We start from the raw sequence: 19,943 nt of genomic DNA on the forward strand, positions 1-19,943 counted from the left end.
ATGACGGGCGGCGCCACTAGCAGCCCGGGTGGCGACGGGGCGGCAGGGTGAGTCTGGCTCTGGGTCTTGGGGTCCCTGATCCCCAGTGTAGCGTCACCAGGACCCTTGGGAGGGGCCCCTGGGTGGCTGACCTAGGGTTAGGGTTAGCCCCCAGGAGGCCGGCAGGTGGGATCCGGCCACTGTCCGGGGAGCGGAGGGCGGGGCCGAGGTGAGGGCGTTGGGGAGCAGGACCGTGGGCACCAGCGTTTTGGCACGGGGAGCCTTTGAAGGCCACCGGGGGCTCGGAAGGCCCTGCCCCTTCTCTCGCCCTGAATGACCCGCAGTGCTCCTAGCGGCCTGGGTGGCGGCGTTGCGGTAGGGTGAGTGTGGCTCTGGGGCTTGAGGTTCCCGATCCCCGGCGAAGCGGCACCAGGACCCTTGGGAGGGGCCCCTGGGTGGCCGACCTAGGGTTAGGGTTAGCACCCGGGAGGCCGGCAGGCGGGATCCGCCCGCTGTGCGTGGAGCGGAGGGGCGGGCCGAGGTGAGGGCGCTGGCGAGCAAGAGCCTGGGCCCAAGCGTTTTGGCACCGGGGGCCTTCGAATGTCTCCGGGGACTCGGCGGGCCCTGCCCATTCTCCTCCCTGAATGACCGGCGGCGCCCCTAGCAGCCCAGGTGGCGGCGGGGCGGCATATAAGTCCGGGCATAGGGCTCGGGGGTCCCCAGTCCACCGCGTTGCGGCGCCAGGCCCCTTGGGAGGGGCTCCTCGGAGGCTGACCTAGGGTGAGGTTTAGCCCCTAGGATGCCTGCAGGCCCTATTCGCCAGCCGTGTGGAGACTGGAGTGGCGGACCGAGGTGAGGGCACTGGTGAGCGGGAGCGTGGGCCCGGGTGTTTTGGCGCGGGGGGCCTTTGAAGGTCGCCGTGTCTTGGAGGGCCCTGCCCGAGCTCCCGCCCTGAATGAACGGCACCACCCCAAGCCCTCGGGTGGCGGCTGGGTGGCAGGGTGAGTCCAGTGCTGAGGCTCGGGGGTCCCCAATCCCCAGCGTTGCGGCGCCAGATCCCTTGGGAGGGGCCCCTCGGGGGTCGATCTAGGGTTCCGGTTAGCCCCCAGGAGGCCGGTGGACCCGATCAGCGGCTGTGCGGCACGCGGAGGGTTGGGCCGAGGTGAGGGCGCTGGCGAGACTGAGCATGAGCCCAAGCGTTTTAGTGCGGGGGTCCTTCGAAGGTCAGTGGGGGCTCGGAGGGACCTGCCCGTTCTCCCGCTCTGAATGACCAGCGGGGCCCCTAGAGGCTCCGGTGCCTGAAGGGCAGCAGGGTGAGACCGGCACTTGGGTTGGGGTCCCCATTCCCGGCGTTGTGGCGCCGGGCCACTTGGGAAGGGCCCCTCCGTGGCCGACCTACAGTTAGGGTTAGCCCCCAGGAGGCCAGCAGGCCCGATACACCGCCTGTGCGTCGAGCGGAGAGTTGGGCCGAGGTGAGGGTGCTGGTGAACATGAGCCCGGGCCCAAGCGTTTTGGTTCGGGGCGCCTTCGAAGGTCGGCGGGGGTTCGAAGGGCCCTGCCCTTTCTCCCACCCTGAATGAATGGCGGCGCCCCTAGCGGCACGTGTGGGGCAGGGCGGCAGGGTGCATCCAGCGCTGGGGCTTGGGGGTTCCCAATCCCCGGCGTTGCGGCGCCAGGCCCCTTAGGAAGCGACCCTCGGGGCCGTCCTAGGGTTAGGGTTAGCGCCCAGGAGGCCGGCAGGCCCGATCCGCCGGCTGTGCGAGGAGTGGAGATGCAGGCCGAGTTGAGGGCGATGGCGAGCGGGAGCTGGGCCCCAGCGTTTTGGCGTCCTGGGCCTTTGAATGTTGCCATGGCTCGGAGGGCCCTGCCCTTTCTCCTGCCCTGAAGAACCAGCAACGCCCCTAGCGGCTCCGTTGGCAGTGGGGCGGCAGGGTGAATCCCAGGCTGCGGCTCGGGGATCCCCAATCCCCGGCGTTGTGGTGCCAGGCCCCTTGGGAGGGGCTCCTCGTGGGCCGACCCAGGGTTAGAGTTAGCCCCCATAAGGCCGGCAGGCCAGATCCTCTGGCTGGGCGGTGAGAGGTGGGCGGGCCGAGGTAAAGGCGCTGGGGTGCGGGATTGTGGGCCCCTGCATTTTGGGGTGGGAGGCTTCAAATGTCGCCGGTTTCTCCAGGGCCCTGTCAGTTCTCCCGCCCTGAATGACCGGCGGCGCCCCTCGCGGCCCGGGTGGCAGCGTTGTGGGAGGGTGAGTCTGGCTTTGGGGCTTGGGGTTCCAGATCCCTGGCGTAGTGGCACCAAAAGCCTTGGGAGGGGCCCCTGGGGGGCCGACCTAGGGTTAGGGTTAGCCCCCAGGAGACCGTCAGGCCCAACCGCACACTGTGCGGCGAGCTGAGGTGCGGCCCGAGGTGAAGGCGCTGGGGAGCGGGAGCGTGGGCACCAGCGTTTTGGCACGGGGAGCCTTTGAAGGTCACCGGGGACTCAGAAGGCCCTGCCCTTCTCTCGCCCTCTATGACCCGCGGCGCCCCTAGCGGCCCAGGTGGGGACAGTGCGGCAGGGTGAGTCCGGCTCTGGGGCTCTGAGTCACCAATCCCCAGCATTGCAGAGCCAGGCCGCTTGGGATGTCCCCTCAGGGCCGACCTAGGGTTTTGGTTAGCTGCCAGGAGCCCGGCAGGCCCTATCCCCCGGCTCTGAAGCAAGCGGTGGGGTGGGCCTAGGTGAGGGCGCTGGCGAGCAGGATCCTGGGAGCCAACGTTTTTGCGCGGGGAGCCTTCAAAGGTCAGCGTGGGCTCGGAGGGCCCTGCCCGATCTCTTGCCCTGATTGACCGGCGGGGCCTCTAGCGGCTCGGGTGGCTGAAGGGCAGCAGGGTGAGTGCGGCACATGAGCTCGGGGTCCCCATCCCCAGCGTTGCGACGCCAGGCCCCTTGGGAAGTGCCCCTCGGTGGCCGACCTATGGTTAGGGTTAGCCTCCAGGAGCCCCGCAGGCCCGATACACCACCTGTGCGTCGAGCGGAGAGTTGGGCCGAGGTGAGGGTGCTGGTGAACATGAGCCCGGGCCCAAGCGTTTTGGTTCGGTGCGCCTCTGAAGGTCGGCAGGGGTTCGGAGGGCCCTGCCAGTTCTCCCACCCTGAATGAATGGCGGCGCCCCTAGCGGCCTGTGTGGGTTGGGGTGGCAGCGTGCATCCGGCGCTGGGGCTTGGGGGCCCCCAATCCCTGGCGTTGCGGCGCCAGGCCCCTTAGGAAGGGACCTTCAGGGGCTGTCCTAGGGTTAGGGTGAGCTCCCAGGAGGCCGGCAGGCCCGAGTCGCTGGCTCTGCGTAGAGCGGAGGTGCGGGCCGAGTTGAGGGTGATGCAGAGCGGGAGCGTGGTCCCCAGCGTTTTGGCGCCCTGGGCCTTCGACTGTTGCCATGGCTCAAAGGGCCCTGCCCGTTCTCCTGTCCTGAAGAACCAGCGGCGCCCTTAGCAGCTCCCTTGGCGGTGGAGCGGCAGGGTGAGTCCATGCTGCGGCTCGGGGATCCCCAATCCCCAGCGTTGTGGGGCCAGGCTTCTTGGGAGGGGCTCCTCGTGGGCGGACCTAGGTTTAGAGTTAGCACCCAGGAGGCCAGCAGGCCCAATCCTCTGGCTGGGCGGCGAGAGGTGGGCGGCCCGAGGTAAAGGCGCTGGCGATCGGGAGCGTGGGCCCCTGCATTTTGGCGCAGGAGGCTTCAAATATCGCCGGTTTCTCCAGGGCCCTGTCCCTTCTCCCGCCCTGAATGACGGGCGGCGCCACTAGCAGCCTGGGTGGCGACGGGGCGGCAGGGTGAGTCTGGCTCTGGGTCTTGGGGTCCCTGATCCCCAGTGTAGCGTCACCAGGACCCTTGGGAGGGGCCCCTGGGTGGCTGACCTAGGGTTAGGGTTAGCCCCCAGGAGGCCGGCAGGTGGGATCCGGCCACTGTCCGGGGAGCGGAGGGCGGGGCCGAGGTGAGGGCGTTGGGGAGCGGGACCGTGGGCACCAGCGTTTTGGCACGGGGAGCCTTTGAAGGCCACCGGGGGCTCGGAAGGCCCTGCCCCTTCTCTCGCCCTGAATGACCCGCAGTGCTCCTAGCGGCCTGGGTGGCGGCGTTGCGGTAGGGTGAGTGTGGCTCTGGGGCTTGAGGTTCCCGATCCCCGGCGAAGCGGCACCAGGACCCTTGGGAGGGGCCCCTGGGTGGCCGACCTAGGGTTAGGGTTAGCACCCGGGAGGCCGGCAGGCGGGATCCGCCTGCTGTGCGTGGAGCGGAGGGGCGGGCCGAGGTGAGGGCGCTGGCGAGCAAGAGCCTGGGCCCAAGCGTTTTGGCACCGGGGGCCTTCGAATGTCTCCGGGGACTCGGCGGGCCCTGCCCATTCTCCTCCCTGAATGACCGGCGGCGCCCCTAGCAGCCCAGGTGGCGGCGGGGCGGCATGTAAGTCCGGGCATAGGGCTCGGGGGTCCCCAGTCCACCGCGTTGCGGCGCCAGGCCCCTTGGGAGGGGCTCCTCGGAGGCTGACCTAGGGTGAGGTTTAGCCCCTAGGATGCCTGCAGGCCCTATTCGCCAGCCGTGTGGAGACTGGAGTGGCGGACCGAGGTGAGGGCACTGGTGAGCGGGAGCGTGGGCCCGGGTGTTTTGGCGCGGGGGGCCTTTGAAGGTCGCCGTGTCTTGGAGGGCCCTGCCCGAGCTCCCGCCCTGAATGAACGGCACCACCCCAAGCCCTCGGGTGGCGGCTGGGTGGCAGGGTGAGTCCAGTGCTGAGGCTCGGGGGTCCCCAATCCCCAGCGTTGCGGCACCAGATCCCTTGGGAGGGGCCCCTCGGGGGTCGATCTAGGGTTCCGGTTAGCCCCCAGGAGGCCGGTGGACCCGATCAGCGGCTGTGCGGCACGCGGAGGGTTGGGCCGAGGTGAGGGCGCTGGCGAGACTGAGCATGAGCCCAAGCGTTTTAGTGCGGGGGTCCTTCGAAGGTCAGTGGGGGCTCGGAGGGACCTGCCCGTTCTCCCGCTCTGAATGACCAGCGGGGCCCCTAGAGGCTCCGGTGCCTGAAGGGCAGCAGGGTGAGACCGGCACTTGGGTTGGGGTCCCCATTCCCGGCGTTGTGGCGCCGGGCCACTTGGGAAGGGCCCCTCCGTGGCCGACCTACAGTTAGGGTTAGCCCCCAGGAGGCCAGCAGGCCCGATACACCGCCTGTGCGTCGAGCGGAGAGTTGGGCCGAGGTGAGGGTGCTGGTGAACATGAGCCCGGGCCCAAGCATTTTGGTTCGGGGCGCCTTCGAAGGTCGGCGGGGGTTCGAAGGGCCCTGCCCTTTCTCCCACCCTGAATGAATGGCGGCGCCCCTAGCGGCACGTGTGGGGCAGGGCGGCAGGGTGCATCCAGCGCTGGGGCTTGGGGGTTCCCAATCCCCGGCGTTGCGGCGCCAGGCCCCTTAGGAAGCGACCCTCGGGGCCGTCCTAGGGTTAGGGTTAGCGCCCAGGAGGCCGGCAGGCCCGATCCGCCGGCTGTGCGAGGAGTGGAGATGCAGGCCGAGTTGAGGGCGATGGCGAGCGGGAGCTGGGCCCCAGCGTTTTGGCGTCCTGGGCCTTTGAATGTTGCCATGGCTCGGAGGGCCCTGCCCTTTCTCCTGCCCTGAAGAACCAGCAACGCCCCTAGCGGCTCCGTTGGCAGTGGGGCGGCAGGGTGAATCCCAGGCTGCGGCTCGGGGATCCCCAATCCCCGGCGTTGTGGTGCCAGGCCCCTTGGGAGGGGCTCCTCGTGGGCCGACCCAGGGTTAGAGTTAGCCCCCATAAGGCCGGCAGGCCAGATCCTCTGGCTGGGCGGTGAGAGGTGGGCGGGCCGAGGTAAAGGCGCTGGGGTGCGGGATTGTGGGCCCCTGCATTTTGGGGTGGGAGGCTTCAAATGTCGCCGCTTTCTCCAGGGCCCTGTCAGTTCTCCCGCCCTGAATGACCGGCGGCGCCCCTCGCGGCCCGGGTGGCAGCGTTGTGGGAGGGTGAGTCTGGCTTTGGGGCTTGGGGTTCCAGATCCCTGGCGTAGTGGCACCAAAAGCCTTGGGAGGGGCCCCTGGGGGGCCGACCTAGGGTTAGGGTTAGCCCCCAGGAGACCGTCAGGCCCAACCGCACACTGTGCGGCGAGCTGAGGTGCGGCCCGAGGTGAAGGCGCTGGGGAGCGGGAGCGTGGGCACCAGCGTTTTGGCACGGGGAGCCTTTGAAGGTCACCGGGGACTCAGAAGGCCCTGCCCTTCTCTCGCCCTCTATGACCCGCGGCGCCCCTAGCGGCCCAGGTGGGGACAGTGCGGCAGGGTGAGTCCGGCTCTGGGGCTCTGAGTCACCAATCCCCAGCATTGCAGAGCCAGGCCGCTTGGGATGTCCCCTCAGGGCCGACCTAGGGTTTTGGTTAGCTGCCAGGAGCCCGGCAGGCCCTATCCCCCGGTTCTGAAGCAAGCGGTGGGGTGGGCCTAGGTGAGGGCGCTGGCGAGCAGGATCCTGGGAGCCAACGTTTTTGCGCGGGGAGCCTTCAAAGGTCAGCGTGGGCTCGGAGGGCCCTGCCCGATCTCTTGCCCTGATTGACCGGCGGGGCCTCTAGCGGCTCGGGTGGCTGAAGGGCAGCAGGGTGAGTGCGGCACATGAGCTCGTGGTCCCCATCCCCAGCGTTGCGACGCCAGGCCCCTTGGGAAGTGCCCCTCGGTGGCCGACCTATGGTTAGGGTTAGCCTCCAGGAGCCCCGCAGGCCCGATACACCACCTGTGCGTCGAGCGGAGAGTTGGGCCGAGGTGAGGGTGCTGGTGAACATGAGCCCGGGCCCAAGCGTTTTGGTTCGGTGCGCCTCTGAAGGTCGGCAGGGGTTCGGAGGGCCCTGCCAGTTCTCCCACCCTGAATGAATGGCGGCGCCCCTAGCGGCCTGTGTGGGTTGGGGTGGCAGCGTGCATCCGGCGCTGGGGCTTGGGGGCCCCCAATCCCTGGCGTTGCGGCGCCAGGCCCCTTAGGAAGGGACCTTCAGGGGCTGTCCTAGGGTTAGGGTTAGCTCCCAGGAGGCCGGCAGGCCCGAGTCGCTGGCTCTGCGAAGAGCGGAGGTGCGGGCCGAGTTGAGGGTGATGCAGAGCGGGAGTGTGGTCCCCAGCGTTTTGGCGCCCTGGGCCTTCGACTGTTGCCATGGCTCAAAGGGCCCTGCCCGTTCTCCTGCCCTGAAGAACCAGCGGCGCCCTTAGCAGCTCCCTTGGCGGTGGAGCGGCAGGGTGAGTCCATGCTGCGGCTCGGGGATCCCCAATCCCCAGCGTTGTGGGGCCAGGCTTCTTGGGAGGGGCTCCTCGTGGGCGGACCTAGGTTTAGAGTTAGCACCCAGGAGGCCAGCAGGCCCAATCCTCTGGCTGGGCGGCGAGAGGTGGGCGGCCCGAGGTAAAGGCGCTGGCGATCGGGAGCGTGGGCCCCTGCATTTTGGCGCAGGAGGCTTCAAATATCACCGGTTTCTCCAGGGCCCTGTCCCTTCTCCCGCCCTGAATGACGGGCGGCGCCACTAGCAGCCCGGGTGGCGACGTGGCGGCAGGGTGAGTCTGGCTCTGGGTCTTGGGGTCCCTGATCCCCAGTGTAGCGTCACCAGGACCCTTGGGAGGGGCCCCTGGGTGGCTGACCTAGGGTTAGGGTTAGCCCCCAGGAGGCCGGCAGGTGGGATCCGGCCACTGTCCGGGGAGCGGAGGGCGGGGCTGAGGTGAGGGCGTTGGGGAGCAGGACCGTGGGCACCAGCGTTTTGGCACGGGGAGCCTTTGAAGGCCACCGGGGGCTCGGAAGGCCCTGCCCCTTCTCTCGCCCTGAATGACCCGCAGTGCTCCTAGCGGCCTGGGTGGCGGCGTTGCGGTAGGGTGAGTGTGGCTCTGGGGCTTGAGGTTCCCGATCCCCGGCGAAGCGGCACCAGGACCCTTGGGAGGGGCCCCTGGGTGGCCGACCTAGGGTTAGGGTTAGCACCCGGGAGGCCGGCAGGCGGGATCCGCCTGCTGTGCGTGGAGCGGAGGGGCGGGCCGAGGTGAGGGCGCTGGCGAGCAAGAGCCTGGGCCCAAGCGTTTTGGCACCGGGGGCCTTCGAATGTCTCCGGGGACTCGGCGGGCCCTGCCCATTCTCCTCCCTGAATGACCGGCGGCGCCCCTAGCAGCCCAGGTGGCGGCGGGGCGGCATGTAAGTCCGGGCATAGGGCTCGGGGGTCCCCAGTCCACCGCGTTGCGGCGCCAGGCCCCTTGGGAGGGGCTCCTCGGAGGCTGACCTAGGGTGAGGTTTAGCCCCTAGGATGCCTGCAGGCCCTATTCGCCAGCCGTGTGGAGACTGGAGTGGCGGACCGAGGTGAGGGCACTGGTGAGCGGGAGCGTGGGCCCGGGTGTTTTGGCGCGGGGGGCCTTTGAAGGTCGCCGTGTCTTGGAGGGCCCTGCCCGAGCTCCCGCCCTGAATGAACGGCACCACCCCAAGCCCTCGGGTGGCGGCTGGGTGGCAGGGTGAGTCCAGTGCTGAGGCTCGGGGGTCCCCAATCCCCAGCGTTGCGGCGCCAGATCCCTTGGGAGGGGCCCCTCGGGGGTCGATCTAGGGTTCCGGTTAGCCCCCAGGAGGCCGGTGGACCCGATCAGCGGCTGTGCGGCACGCGGAGGGTTGGGCCGAGGTGAGGGCGCTGGCGAGACTGAGCATGAGCCCAAGCGTTTTAGTGCGGGGGGCCTTCGAAGGTCAGTGGGGGCTCGGAGGGACCTGCCCGTTCTCCCGCTCTGAATGACCAGCGGGGCCCCTAGAGGCTCCGGTGCCTGAAGGGCAGCAGGGTGAGACCGGCACTTGGGTTGGGGTCCCCATTCCCGGCGTTGTGGCGCCGGGCCACTTGGGAAGGGCCCCTCCGTGGCCGACCTACAGTTAGGGTTAGCCCCCAGGAGGCCAGCAGGCCCGATACACCGCCTGTGCGTCGAGCGGAGAGTTGGGCCGAGGTGAGGGTGCTGGTGAACATGAGCCCGGGCCCAAGCGTTTTGGTTCGGGGCGCCTTCGAAGGTCGGCGGGGGTTCGAAGGGCCCTGCCCTTTCTCCCACCCTGAATGAATGGCCGCGCCCCTAGCGGCACGTGTGGGGCAGGGCGGCAGGGTGCATCCAGCGCTGGGGCTTGGGGGTTCCCAATCCCCGGCGTTGCGGCGCCAGGCCCCTTAGGAAGCGACCCTCGGGGCCGTCCTAGGGTTAGGGTTAGCGCCCAGGAGGCCGGCAGGCCCGATCCGCCGGCTGTGCGAGGAGTGGAGATGCAGGCCGAGTTGAGGGCGATGGCGAGCGGGAGCTGGGCCCCAGCGTTTTGGCGTCCTGGGCCTTTGAATGTTGCCATGGCTCGGAGGGCCCTGCCCTTTCTCCTGCCCTGAAGAACCAGCAACGCCCCTAGCGGCTCCGTTGGCAGTGGGGCGGCAGGGTGAATCCCAGGCTGCGGCTCGGGGATCCCCAATCCCCGGCGTTGTGGTGCCAGGCCCCTTGGGAGGGGCTCCTCGTGGGCCGACCCAGGGTTAGAGTTAGCCCCCATAAGGCCGGCAGGCCAGATCCTCTGGCTGGGCGGTGAGAGGTGGGCGGGCCGAGGTAAAGGCGCTGGGGTGCGGGATTGTGGGCCCCTGCATTTTGGGGTGGGAGGCTTCAAATGTCGCCGGTTTCTCCAGGGCCCTGTCAGTTCTCCCGCCCTGAATGACCGGCGGCGCCCCTCGCGGCCCGGGTGGCAGCGTTGTGGGAGGGTGAGTCTGGCTTTGGGGCTTGGGGTTCCAGATCCCTGGCGTAGTGGCACCAAAAGCCTTGGGAGGGGCCCCTGGGGGGCCGACCTAGGGTTAGGGTTAGCCCCCAGGAGACCGTCAGGCCCAACCGCACACTGTGCGGCGAGCTGAGGTGCGGCCCGAGGTGAAGGCGCTGGGGAGCGGGAGCGTGGGCACCAGCGTTTTGGCACGGGGAGCCTTTGAAGGTCACCGGGGACTCAGAAGGCCCTGCCCTTCTCTCGCCCTCTATGACCCGCGGCGCCCCTAGCGGCCCAGGTGGGGACAGTGCGGCAGGGTGAGTCCGGCTCTGGGGCTCTGAGTCACCAATCCCCAGCATTGCAGAGCCAGGCCGCTTGGGATGTCCCCTCAGGGCCGACCTAGGGTTTTGGTTAGCTGCCAGGAGCCCGGCAGGCCCTATCCCCCGGCTCTGAAGCAAGCGGTGGGGTGGGCCTAGGTGAGGGCGCTGGCGAGCAGGATCCTGGGAGCCAACGTTTTTGCGCGGGGAGCCTTCAAAGGTCAGCGTGGGCTCGGAGGGCCCTGCCCGATCTCTTGCCCTGATTGACCGGCGGGGCCTCTAGCGGCTCGGGTGGCTGAAGGGCAGCAGGGTGAGTGCGGCACATGAGCTCGGGGTCCCCATCCCCAGCGTTGCGACGCCAGGCCCCTTGGGAAGTGCCCCTCGGTGGCCGACCTATGGTTAGGGTTAGCCTCCAGGAGCCCCGCAGGCCCGATACACCACCTGTGCGTCGAGCGGAGAGTTGGGCCGAGGTGAGGGTGCTGGTGAACATGAGCCCGGGCCCAAGCGTTTTGGTTCGGTGCGCCTCTGAAGGTCGGCAGGGGTTCGGAGGGCCCTGCCAGTTCTCCCACCCTGAATGAATGGCGGCGCCCCTAGCGGCCTGTGTGGGTTGGGGTGGCAGCGTGCATCCGGCGCTGGGGCTTGGGGGCCCCCAATCCCTGGCGTTGCGGCGCCAGGCCCCTTAGGAAGGGACCTTCAGGGGCTGTCCTAGGGTTAGGGTGAGCTCCCAGGAGGCCGGCAGGCCCGAGTCGCTGGCTCTGCGAAGAGCGGAGGTGCGGGCCGAGTTGAGGGTGATGCAGAGCGGGAGCGTGGTCCCCAGCGTTTTGGCGCCCTGGGCCTTCGACTGTTGCCATGGCTCAAAGGGCCCTGCCCGTTCTCCTGCCCTGAAGAACCAGCGGCGCCCTTAGCAGCTCCCTTGGCGGTGGAGCGGCAGGGTGAGTCCATGCTGCGGCTCGGGGATCCCCAATCCCCAGCGTTGTGGGGCCAGGCTTCTTGGGAGGGGCTCCTCGTGGGCGGACCTAGGTTTAGAGTTAGCACCCAGGAGGCCAGCAGGCCCAATCCTCTGGCTGGGCGGCGAGAGGTGGGCGGCCCGAGGTAAAGGCGCTGGCGATCGGGAGCGTGGGCCCCTGCATTTTGGCGCAGGAGGCTTCAAATATCGCCGGTTTCTCCAGGGCCCTGTCCCTTCTCCCGCCCTGAATGACGGGCGGCGCCACTAGCAGCCCGCGTGGCGACGGGGCGGCAGGGTGAGTCTGGCTCTGGGTCTTGGGGTCCCTGATCCCCAGTGTAGCGTCACCAGGACCCTTGGGAGGGGCCCCTGGGTGGCTGACCTAGGGTTAGGGTTAGCCCCCAGGAGGCCGGCAGGTGGGATCCGGCCACTGTCCGGGGAGCGGAGGGCGGGGCCGAGGTGAGGGCGTTGGGGAGCAGGACCGTGGGCACCAGCGTTTTGGCACGGGGAGCCTTTGAAGGCCACCGGGGGCTCGGAAGGCCCTGCTCCTTCTCTCGCCCTGAATGACCCGCAGTGCTCCTAGCGGCCTGGGTGGCGGCGTTGCGGTAGGGTGAGTGTGGCTCTGGGGCTTGAGGTTCCCGATCCCCGGCGAAGCGGCACCAGGACCCTTGGGAGGGGCCCCTGGGTGGCCGACCTAGGGTTAGGGTTAGCACCCGGGAGGCCGGCAGGCGGGATCCGCCCGCTGTGCGTGGAGCGGAGGGGCGGGCCGAGGTGAGGGCGCTGGCGAGCAAGAGCCTGGGCCCAAGCGTTTTGGCACCGGGGGCCTTCGAATGTCTCCGGGGACTCGGCGGGCCCTGCCCATTCTCCTCCCTGAATGACCGGCGGCGCCCCTAGCAGCCCAGGTGGCGGCGGGGCGGCATGTAAGTCCGGGCATAGGGCTCGGGGGTCCCCAGTCCACCGCGTTGCGGCGCCAGGCCCCTTGGGAGGGGCTCCTCGGAGGCTGACCTAGGGTGAGGTTTAGCCCCTAGGATGCCTGCAGGCCCTATTCGCCAGCCGTGTGGAGACTGGAGTGGCGGACCGAGGTGAGGGCACTGGTGAGCGGGAGCGTGGGCCCGGGTGTTTTGGCGCGGGGGGCCTTTGAAGGTCGCCGTGTCTTGGAGGGCCCTGCCCGAGCTCCCGCCCTGAATGAACGGCACCACCCCAAGCCCTCGGGTGGCGGCTGGGTGGCAGGGTGAGTCCAGTGCTGAGGCTCGGGGGTCCCCAATCCCCAGCGTTGCGGCGCCAGATCCCTTGGGAGGGGCCCCTCGGGGGTCGATCTAGGGTTCCGGTTAGCCCCCAGGAGGCCGGTGGACCCGATCAGCGGCTGTGCGGCACGCGGAGGGTTGGGCCGAGGTGAGGGCGCTGGCGAGACTGAGCATGAGCCCAAGCGTTTTAGTGCGGGGGGCCTTCGAAGGTCAGTGGGGGCTCGGAGGGACCTGCCCGTTCTCCCGCTCTGAATGACCAGCGGGGCCCCTAGAGGCTCCGGTGCCTGAAGGGCAGCAGGGTGAGACCGGCACTTGGGTTGGGGTCCCCATTCCCGGCGTTGTGGCGCCGGGCCACTTGGGAAGGGCCCCTCCGTGGCCGACCTACAGTTAGGGTTAGCCCCCAGGAGGCCAGCAGGCCCGATACACCGCCTGTGCGTCGAGCGGAGAGTTGGGCCGAGGTGAGGGTGCTGGTGAACATGAGCCCGGGCCCAAGCGTTTTGGTTCGGGGCGCCTTCGAAGGTCGGCGGGGGTTCGAAGGGCCCTGCCCTTTCTCCCACCCTGAATGAATGGCCGCGCCCCTAGCGGCACGTGTGGGGCAGGGCGGCAGGGTGCATCCAGCGCTGGGGCTTGGGGGTTCCCAATCCCCGGCGTTGCGGCGCCAGGCCCCTTAGGAAGCGACCCTCGGGGCCGTCCTAGGGTTAGGGTTAGCGCCCAGGAGGCCGGCAGGCCCGATCCGCCGGCTGTGCGAGGAGTGGAGATGCAGGCCGAGTTGAGGGCGATGGCGAGCGGGAGCTGGGCCCCAGCGTTTTGGCGTCCTGGGCCTTTGAATGTTGCCATGGCTCGGAGGGCCCTGCCCTTTCTCCTGCCCTGAAGAACCAGCAACGCCCCTAGCGGCTCCGTTGGCAGTGGGGCGGCAGGGTGAATCCCAGGCTGCGGCTCGGGGATCCCCAATCCCCGGCGTTGTGGTGCCAGGCCCCTTGGGAGGGGCTCCTCGTGGGCCGACCCAGGGTTAGAGTTAGCCCCCATAAGGCCGGCAGGCCAGATCCTCTGGCTGGGCGGTGAGAGGTGGGCGGGCCGAGGTAAAGGCGCTGGGGTGCGGGATTGTGGGCCCCTGCATTTTGGGGTGGGAGGCTTCAAATGTCGCCGGTTTCTCCAGGGCCCTGTCAGTTCTCCCGCCCTGAATGACCGGCGGCGCCCCTCGCGGCCCGGGTGGCAGCGTTGTGGGAGGGTGAGTCTGGCTTTGGGGCTTGGGGTTCCAGATCCCTGGCGTAGTGGCACCAAAAGCCTTGGGAGGGGCCCCTGGGGGGCCGACCTAGGGTTAGGGTTAGCCCCCAGGAGACCGTCAGGCCCAACCGCACACTGTGCGGCGAGCTGAGGTGCGGCCCGAGGTGAAGGCGCTGGGGAGCGGGAGCGTGGGCACCAGCGTTTTGGCACGGGGAGCCTTTGAAGGTCACCGGGGACTCAGAAGGCCCTGCCCTTCTCTCGCCCTCTATGACCCGCGGCGCCCCTAGCGGCCCAGGTGGGGACAGTGCGGCAGGGTGAGTCCGGCTCTGGGGCTCTGAGTCACCAATCCCCAGCATTGCAGAGCCAGGCCGCTTGGGATGTCCCCTCAGGGCCGACCTAGGGTTTTGGTTAGCTGCCAGGAGCCCGGCAGGCCCTATCCCCCGGCTCTGAAGCAAGCGGTGGGGTGGGCCTAGGTGAGGGCGCTGGCGAGCAGGATCCTGGGAGCCAACGTTTTTGCGCGGGGAGCCTTCAAAGGTCAGCGTGGGCTCGGAGGGCCCTGCCCGATCTCTTGCCCTGATTGACCGGCGGGGCCTCTAGCGGCTCGGGTGGCTGAAGGGCAGCAGGGTGAGTGCGGCACATGAGCTCGGGGTCCCCATCCCCAGCGTTGCGACGCCAGGCCCCTTGGGAAGTGCCCCTCGGTGGCCGACCTATGGTTAGGGTTAGCCTCCAGGAGCCCCGCAGGCCCGATACACCACCTGTGCGTCGAGCGGAGAGTTGGGCCGAGGTGAGGGTGCTGGTGAACATGAGCCCGGGCCCAAGCGTTTTGGTTCGGTGCGCCTCTGAAGGTCGGCAGGGGTTCGGAGGGCCCTGCCAGTTCTCCCACCCTGAATGAATGGCGGCGCCCCTAGCGGCCTGTGTGGGTTGGGGTGGCAGCGTGCATCCGGCGCTGGGGCTTGGGGGCCCCCAATCCCTGGCGTTGCGGCGCCAGGCCCCTTAGGAAGGGACCTTCAGGGGCTGTCCTAGGGTTAGGGTGAGCTCCCAGGAGGCCGGCAGGCCCGAGTCGCTGGCTCTGCGAAGAGCGGAGGTGCGGGCCGAGTTGAGGGTGATGCAGAGCGGGAGCGTGGTCCCCAGCGTTTTGGCGCCCTGGGCCTTCGACTGTTGCCATGGCTCAAAGGGCCCTGCCCGTTCTCCTGCCCTGAAGAACCAGCGGCGCCCTTAGCAGCTCCCTTGGCGGTGGAGCGGCAGGGTGAGTCCATGCTGCGGCTCGGGGATCCCCAATCCCCAGCGTTGTGGGGCCAGGCTTCTTGGGAGGGGCTCCTCGTGGGCGGACCTAGGTTTAGAGTTAGCACCCAGGAGGCCAGCAGGCCCAATCCTCTGGCTGGGCGGCGAGAGGTGGGCGGCCCGAGGTAAAGGCGCTGGCGATCGGGAGCGTGGGCCCCTGCATTTTGGCGCAGGAGGCTTCAAATATCGCCGGTTTCTCCAGGGCCCTGTCCCTTCTCCCGCCCTGAATGACGGGCGGCGCCACTAGCAGCCCGGGTGGCGACGGGGCGGCAGGGTGAGTCTGGCTCTGGGTCTTGGGGTCCCTGATCCCCAGTGTAGCGTCACCAGGACCCTTGGGAGGGGCCCCTGGGTGGCTGACCTAGGGTTAGGGTTAGCCCCCAGGAGGCCGGCAGGTGGGATCCGGCCACTGTCCGGGGAGCGGAGGGCGGGGCCGAGGTGAGGGCGTTGGGGAGCAGGACCGTGGGCACCAGCGTTTTGGCACGGGGAGCCTTTGAAGGCCACCGGGGGCTCGGAAGGCCCTGCCCCTTCTCTCGCCCTGAATGACCCGCAGTGCTCCTAGCGGCCTGGGTGGCGGCGTTGCGGTAGGGTGAGTGTGGCTCTGGGGCTTGAGGTTCCCGATCCCCGGCGAAGCGGCACCAGGACCCTTGGGAGGGGCCCCTGGGTGGCCGACCTAGGGTTAGGGTTAGCACCCGGGAGGCCGGCAGGCGGGATCCGCCCGCTGTGCGTGGAGCGGAGGGGCGGGCCGAGGTGAGGGCGCTGGCGAGCAAGAGCCTGGGCCCAAGCGTTTTGGCACCGGGGGCCTTCGAATGTCTCCGGGGACTCGGCGGGCCCTGCCCATTCTCCTCCCTGAATGACCGGCGGCGCCCCTAGCAGCCCAGGTGGCGGCGGGGCGGCATGTAAGTCCGGGCATAGGGCTCGGGGGTCCCCAGTCCACCGCGTTGCGGCGCCAGGCCCCTTGGGAGGGGCTCCTCGGAGGCTGACCTAGGGTGAGGTTTAGCCCCTAGGATGCCTGCAGGCCCTATTCGCCAGCCGTGTGGAGACTGGAGTGGCGGACCGAGGTGAGGGCACTGGTGAGCGGGAGCGTGGGCCCGGGTGTTTTGGCGCGGGGGGCCTTTGAAGGTCGCCGTGTCTTGGAGGGCCCTGCCCGAGCTCCCGCCCTGAATGAACGGCACCACCCCAAGCCCTCGGGTGGCAGCTGGGTGGCAGGGTGAGTCCAGTGCTGAGGCTCGGGGGTCCCCAATCCCCAGCGTTGCGGCGCCAGATCCCTTGGGAGGGGCCCCTCGGGGGTCGATCTAGGGTTCCGGTTAGCCCCCAGGAGGCCGGTGGACCCGATCAGCGGCTGTGCGGCACGCGGAGGGTTGGGCCGAGGTGAGGGCGCTGGCGAGACTGAGCATGAGCCCAAGCGTTTTAGTGCGGGGGGCCTTCGAAGGTCAGTGGGGGCTCGGAGGGACCTGCCCGTTCTCCCGCTCTGAATGACCAGCGGGGCCCCTAGAGGCTCCGGTGCCTGAAGGGCAGCAGGGTGAGACCGGCACTTGGGTTGGGGTCCCCATTCCCGGCGTTGTGGCGCCGGGCCACTTGGGAAGGGCCCCTCCGTGGCCGACCTACAGTTAGGGTTAGCCCCCAGGAGGCCAGCAGGCCCGATACACCGCCTGTGCGTCGAGCGGAGAGTTGGGCCGAGGTGAGGGTGCTGGTGAACATGAGCCCGGGCCCAAGCGTTTTGGTTCGGGGCGCCTTCGAAGGTCGGCGGGGGTTCGAAGGGCCCTGCCCTTTCTCCCACCCTGAATGAATGGCGGCGCCCCTAGCGGCACGTGTGGGGCAGGGCGGCAGGGTGCATCCAGCGCTGGGGCTTGGGGGTTCCCAATCCCCGGCGTTGCGGCGCCAGGCCCCTTAGGAAGCGACCCTCGGGGCCGTCCTAGGGTTAGGGTTAGCGCCCAGGAGGCCGGCAGGCCCGATCCGCCGGCTGTGCGAGGAGTGGAGATGCAGGCCGAGTTGAGGGCGATGGCGAGCGGGAGCTGGGCCCCAGCGTTTTGGCGTCCTGGGCCTTTGAATGTTGCCATGGCTCGGAGGGCCCTGCCCTTTCTCCTGCCCTGAAGAACCAGCAACGCCCCTAGCGGCTCCGTTGGCAGTGGGGCGGCAGGGTGAATCCCAGGCTGCGGCTCGGGGATCCCCAATCCCCGGCGTTGTGGTGCCAGGCCCCTTGGGAGGGGCTCCTCGTGGGCCGACCCAGGGTTAGAGTTAGCCCCCATAAGGCCGGCAGGCCAGATCCTCTGGCTGGGCGGTGAGAGGTGGGCGGGCCGAGGTAAAGGCGCTGGGGTGCGGGATTGTGGGCCCCTGCATTTTGGGGTGGGAGGCTTCAAATGTCGCCGGTTTCTCCAGGGCCCTGTCAGTTCTCCCGCCCTGAATGACCGGCGGCGCCCCTCGCGGCCCGGGTGGCAGCGTTGTGGGAGGGTGAGTCTGGCTTTGGGGCTTGGGGTTCCAGATCCCTGGCGTAGTGGCACCAAAAGCCTTGGGAGGGGCCCCTGGGGGGCCGACCTAGGGTTAGGGTTAGCCCCCAGGAGACCGTCAGGCCCAACCGCACACTGTGCGGCGAGCTGAGGTGCGGCCCGAGGTGAAGGCGCTGGGGAGCGGGAGCGTGGGCACCAGCGTTTTGGCACGGGGAGCCTTTGAAGGTCACCGGGGACTCAGAAGGCCCTGCCCTTCTCTCGCCCTCTATGACCCGCGGCGCCCCTAGCGGCCCAGGTGGGGACAGTGCGGCAGGGTGAGTCCGGCTCTGGGGCTCTGAGTCACCAATCCCCAGCATTGCAGAGCCAGGCCGCTTGGGATGTCCCCTCAGGGCCGACCTAGGGTTTTGGTTAGCTGCCAGGAGCCCGGCAGGCCCTATCCCCCGGCTCTGAAGCAAGCGGTGGGGTGGGCCTAGGTGAGGGCGCTGGCGAGCAGGATCCTGGGAGCCAACGTTTTTGCGCGGGGAGCCTTCAAAGGTCAGCGTGGGCTCGGAGGGCCCTGCCCGATCTCTTGCCCTGATTGACCGGCGGGGCCTCTAGCGGCTCGGGTGGCTGAAGGGCAGCAGGGTGAGTGCGGCACATGAGCTCGGGGTCCCCATCCCCAGCGTTGCGACGCCAGGCCCCTTGGGAAGTGCCCCTCGGTGGCCGACCTATGGTTAGGGTTAGCCTCCAGGAGCCCCGCAGGCCCGATACACCACCTGTGCGTCGAGCGGAGAGTTGGGCCGAGGTGAGGGTGCTGGTGAACATGAGCCCGGGCCCAAGCGTTTTGGTTCGGTGCGCCTCTGAAGGTCGGCAGGGGTTCGGAGGGCCCTGCCAGTTCTCCCACCCTGAATGAATGGCGGCGCCCCTAGCGGCCTGTGTGGGTTGGGGTGGCAGCGTGCATCCGGCGCTGGGGCTTGGGGGCCCCCAATCCCTGGCGTTGCGGCGCCAGGCCCCTTAGGAAGGGACCTTCAGGGGCTGTCCTAGGGTTAGGGTGAGCTCCCAGGAGGCCGGCAGGCCCGAGTCGCTGGCTCTGCGAAGAGCGGAGGTGCGGGCCGAGTTGAGGGTGATGCAGAGCGGGAGCGTGGTCCCCAGCGTTTTGGCGCCCTGGGCCTTCGACTGTTGCCATGGCTCAAAGGGCCCTGCCCGTTCTCCTGCCCTGAAGAACCAGCGGCGCCCTTAGCAGCTCCCTTGGCGGTGGAGCGGCAGGGTGAGTCCATGCTGCGGCTCGGGGATCCCCAATCCCCAGCGTTGTGGGGCCAGGCTTCTTGGGAGGGGCTCCTCGTGGGCGGACCTAGGTTTAGAGTTAGCACCCAGGAGGCCAGCAGGCCCAATCCTCTGGCTGGGCGGCGAGAGGTGGGCGGCCCGAGGTAAAGGCGCTGGCGATCGGGAGCGTGGGCCCCTGCATTTTGGCGCAGGAGGCTTCAAATATCGCCGGTTTCTCCAGGGCCCTGTCCCTTCTCCCGCCCTGAATGACGGGCGGCGCCACTAGCAGCCCGCGTGGCGACGGGGCGGCAGGGTGAGTCTGGCTCTGGGTCTTGGGGTCCCTGATCCCCAGTGTAGCGTCACCAGGACCCTTGGGAGGGGCCCCTGGGTGGCTGACCTAGGGTTAGGGTTAGCCCCCAGGAGGCCGGCAGGTGGGATCCGGCCACTGTCCGGGGAGCGGAGGGCGGGGCCGAGGTGAGGGCGTTGGGGAGCAGGACCGTGGGCACCAGCGTTTTGGCACGGGGAGCCTTTGAAGGCCACCGGGGGCTCGGAAGGCCCTGCCCCTTCTCTCGCCCTGAATGACCCGCAGTGCTCCTAGCGGCCTGGGTGGCGGCGTTGCGGTAGGGTGAGTGTGGCTCTGGGGCTTGAGGTTCCCGATCCCCGGCGAAGCGGCACCAGGACCCTTGGGAGGGGCCCCTGGGTGGCCGACCTAGGGTTAGGGTTAGCACCCGGGAGGCCGGCAGGCGGGATCCGCCCGCTGTGCGTGGAGCGGAGGGGCGGGCCGAGGTGAGGGCGCTGGCGAGCAAGAGCCTGGGCCCAAGCGTTTTGGCACCGGGGGCCTTCGAATGTCTCCGGGGACTCGGCGGGCCCTGCCCATTCTCCTCCCTGAATGACCGGCGGCGCCCCTAGCAGCCCAGGTGGCGGCGGGGCGGCATGTAAGTCCGGGCATAGGGCTCGGGGGTCCCCAGTCCACCGCGTTGCGGCGCCAGGCCCCTTGGGAGGGGCTCCTCGGAGGCTGACCTAGGGTGAGGTTTAGCCCCTAGGATGCCTGCAGGCCCTATTCGCCAGCCGTGTGGAGACTGGAGTGGCGGACCGAGGTGAGGGCACTGGTGAGCGGGAGCGTGGGCCCGGGTGTTTTGGCGCGGGGGGCCTTTGAAGGTCGCCGTGTCTTGGAGGGCCCTGCCCGAGCTCCCGCCCTGAATGAACGGCACCACCCCAAGCCCTCGGGTGGCGGCTGGGTGGCAGGGTGAGTCCAGTGCTGAGGCTCGGGGGTCCCCAATCCCCAGCGTTGCGGCGCCAGATCCCTTGGGAGGGGCCCCTCGGGGGTCGATCTAGGGTTCCGGTTAGCCCCCAGGAGGCCGGTGGACCCGATCAGCGGCTGTGCGGCACGCGGAGGGTTGGGCCGAGGTGAGGGCGCTGGCGAGACTGAGCATGAGCCCAAGCGTTTTAGTGCGGGGGGCCTTCGAAGGTCAGTGGGGGCTCGGAGGGACCTGCCCGTTCTCCCGCTCTGAATGACCAGCGGGGCCCCTAGAGGCTCCGGTGCCTGAAGGGCAGCAGGGTGAGACCGGCACTTGGGTTGGGGTC

This window comes from Ursus americanus, chromosome 12 (genome assembly GCF_024610735.1).
Source record: "Ursus americanus isolate L20-20 chromosome 12, mUrsAme1.1.p, whole genome shotgun sequence".
In the NCBI taxonomy this organism is placed as follows: Eukaryota; Metazoa; Chordata; class Mammalia; order Carnivora; family Ursidae; genus Ursus; species Ursus americanus.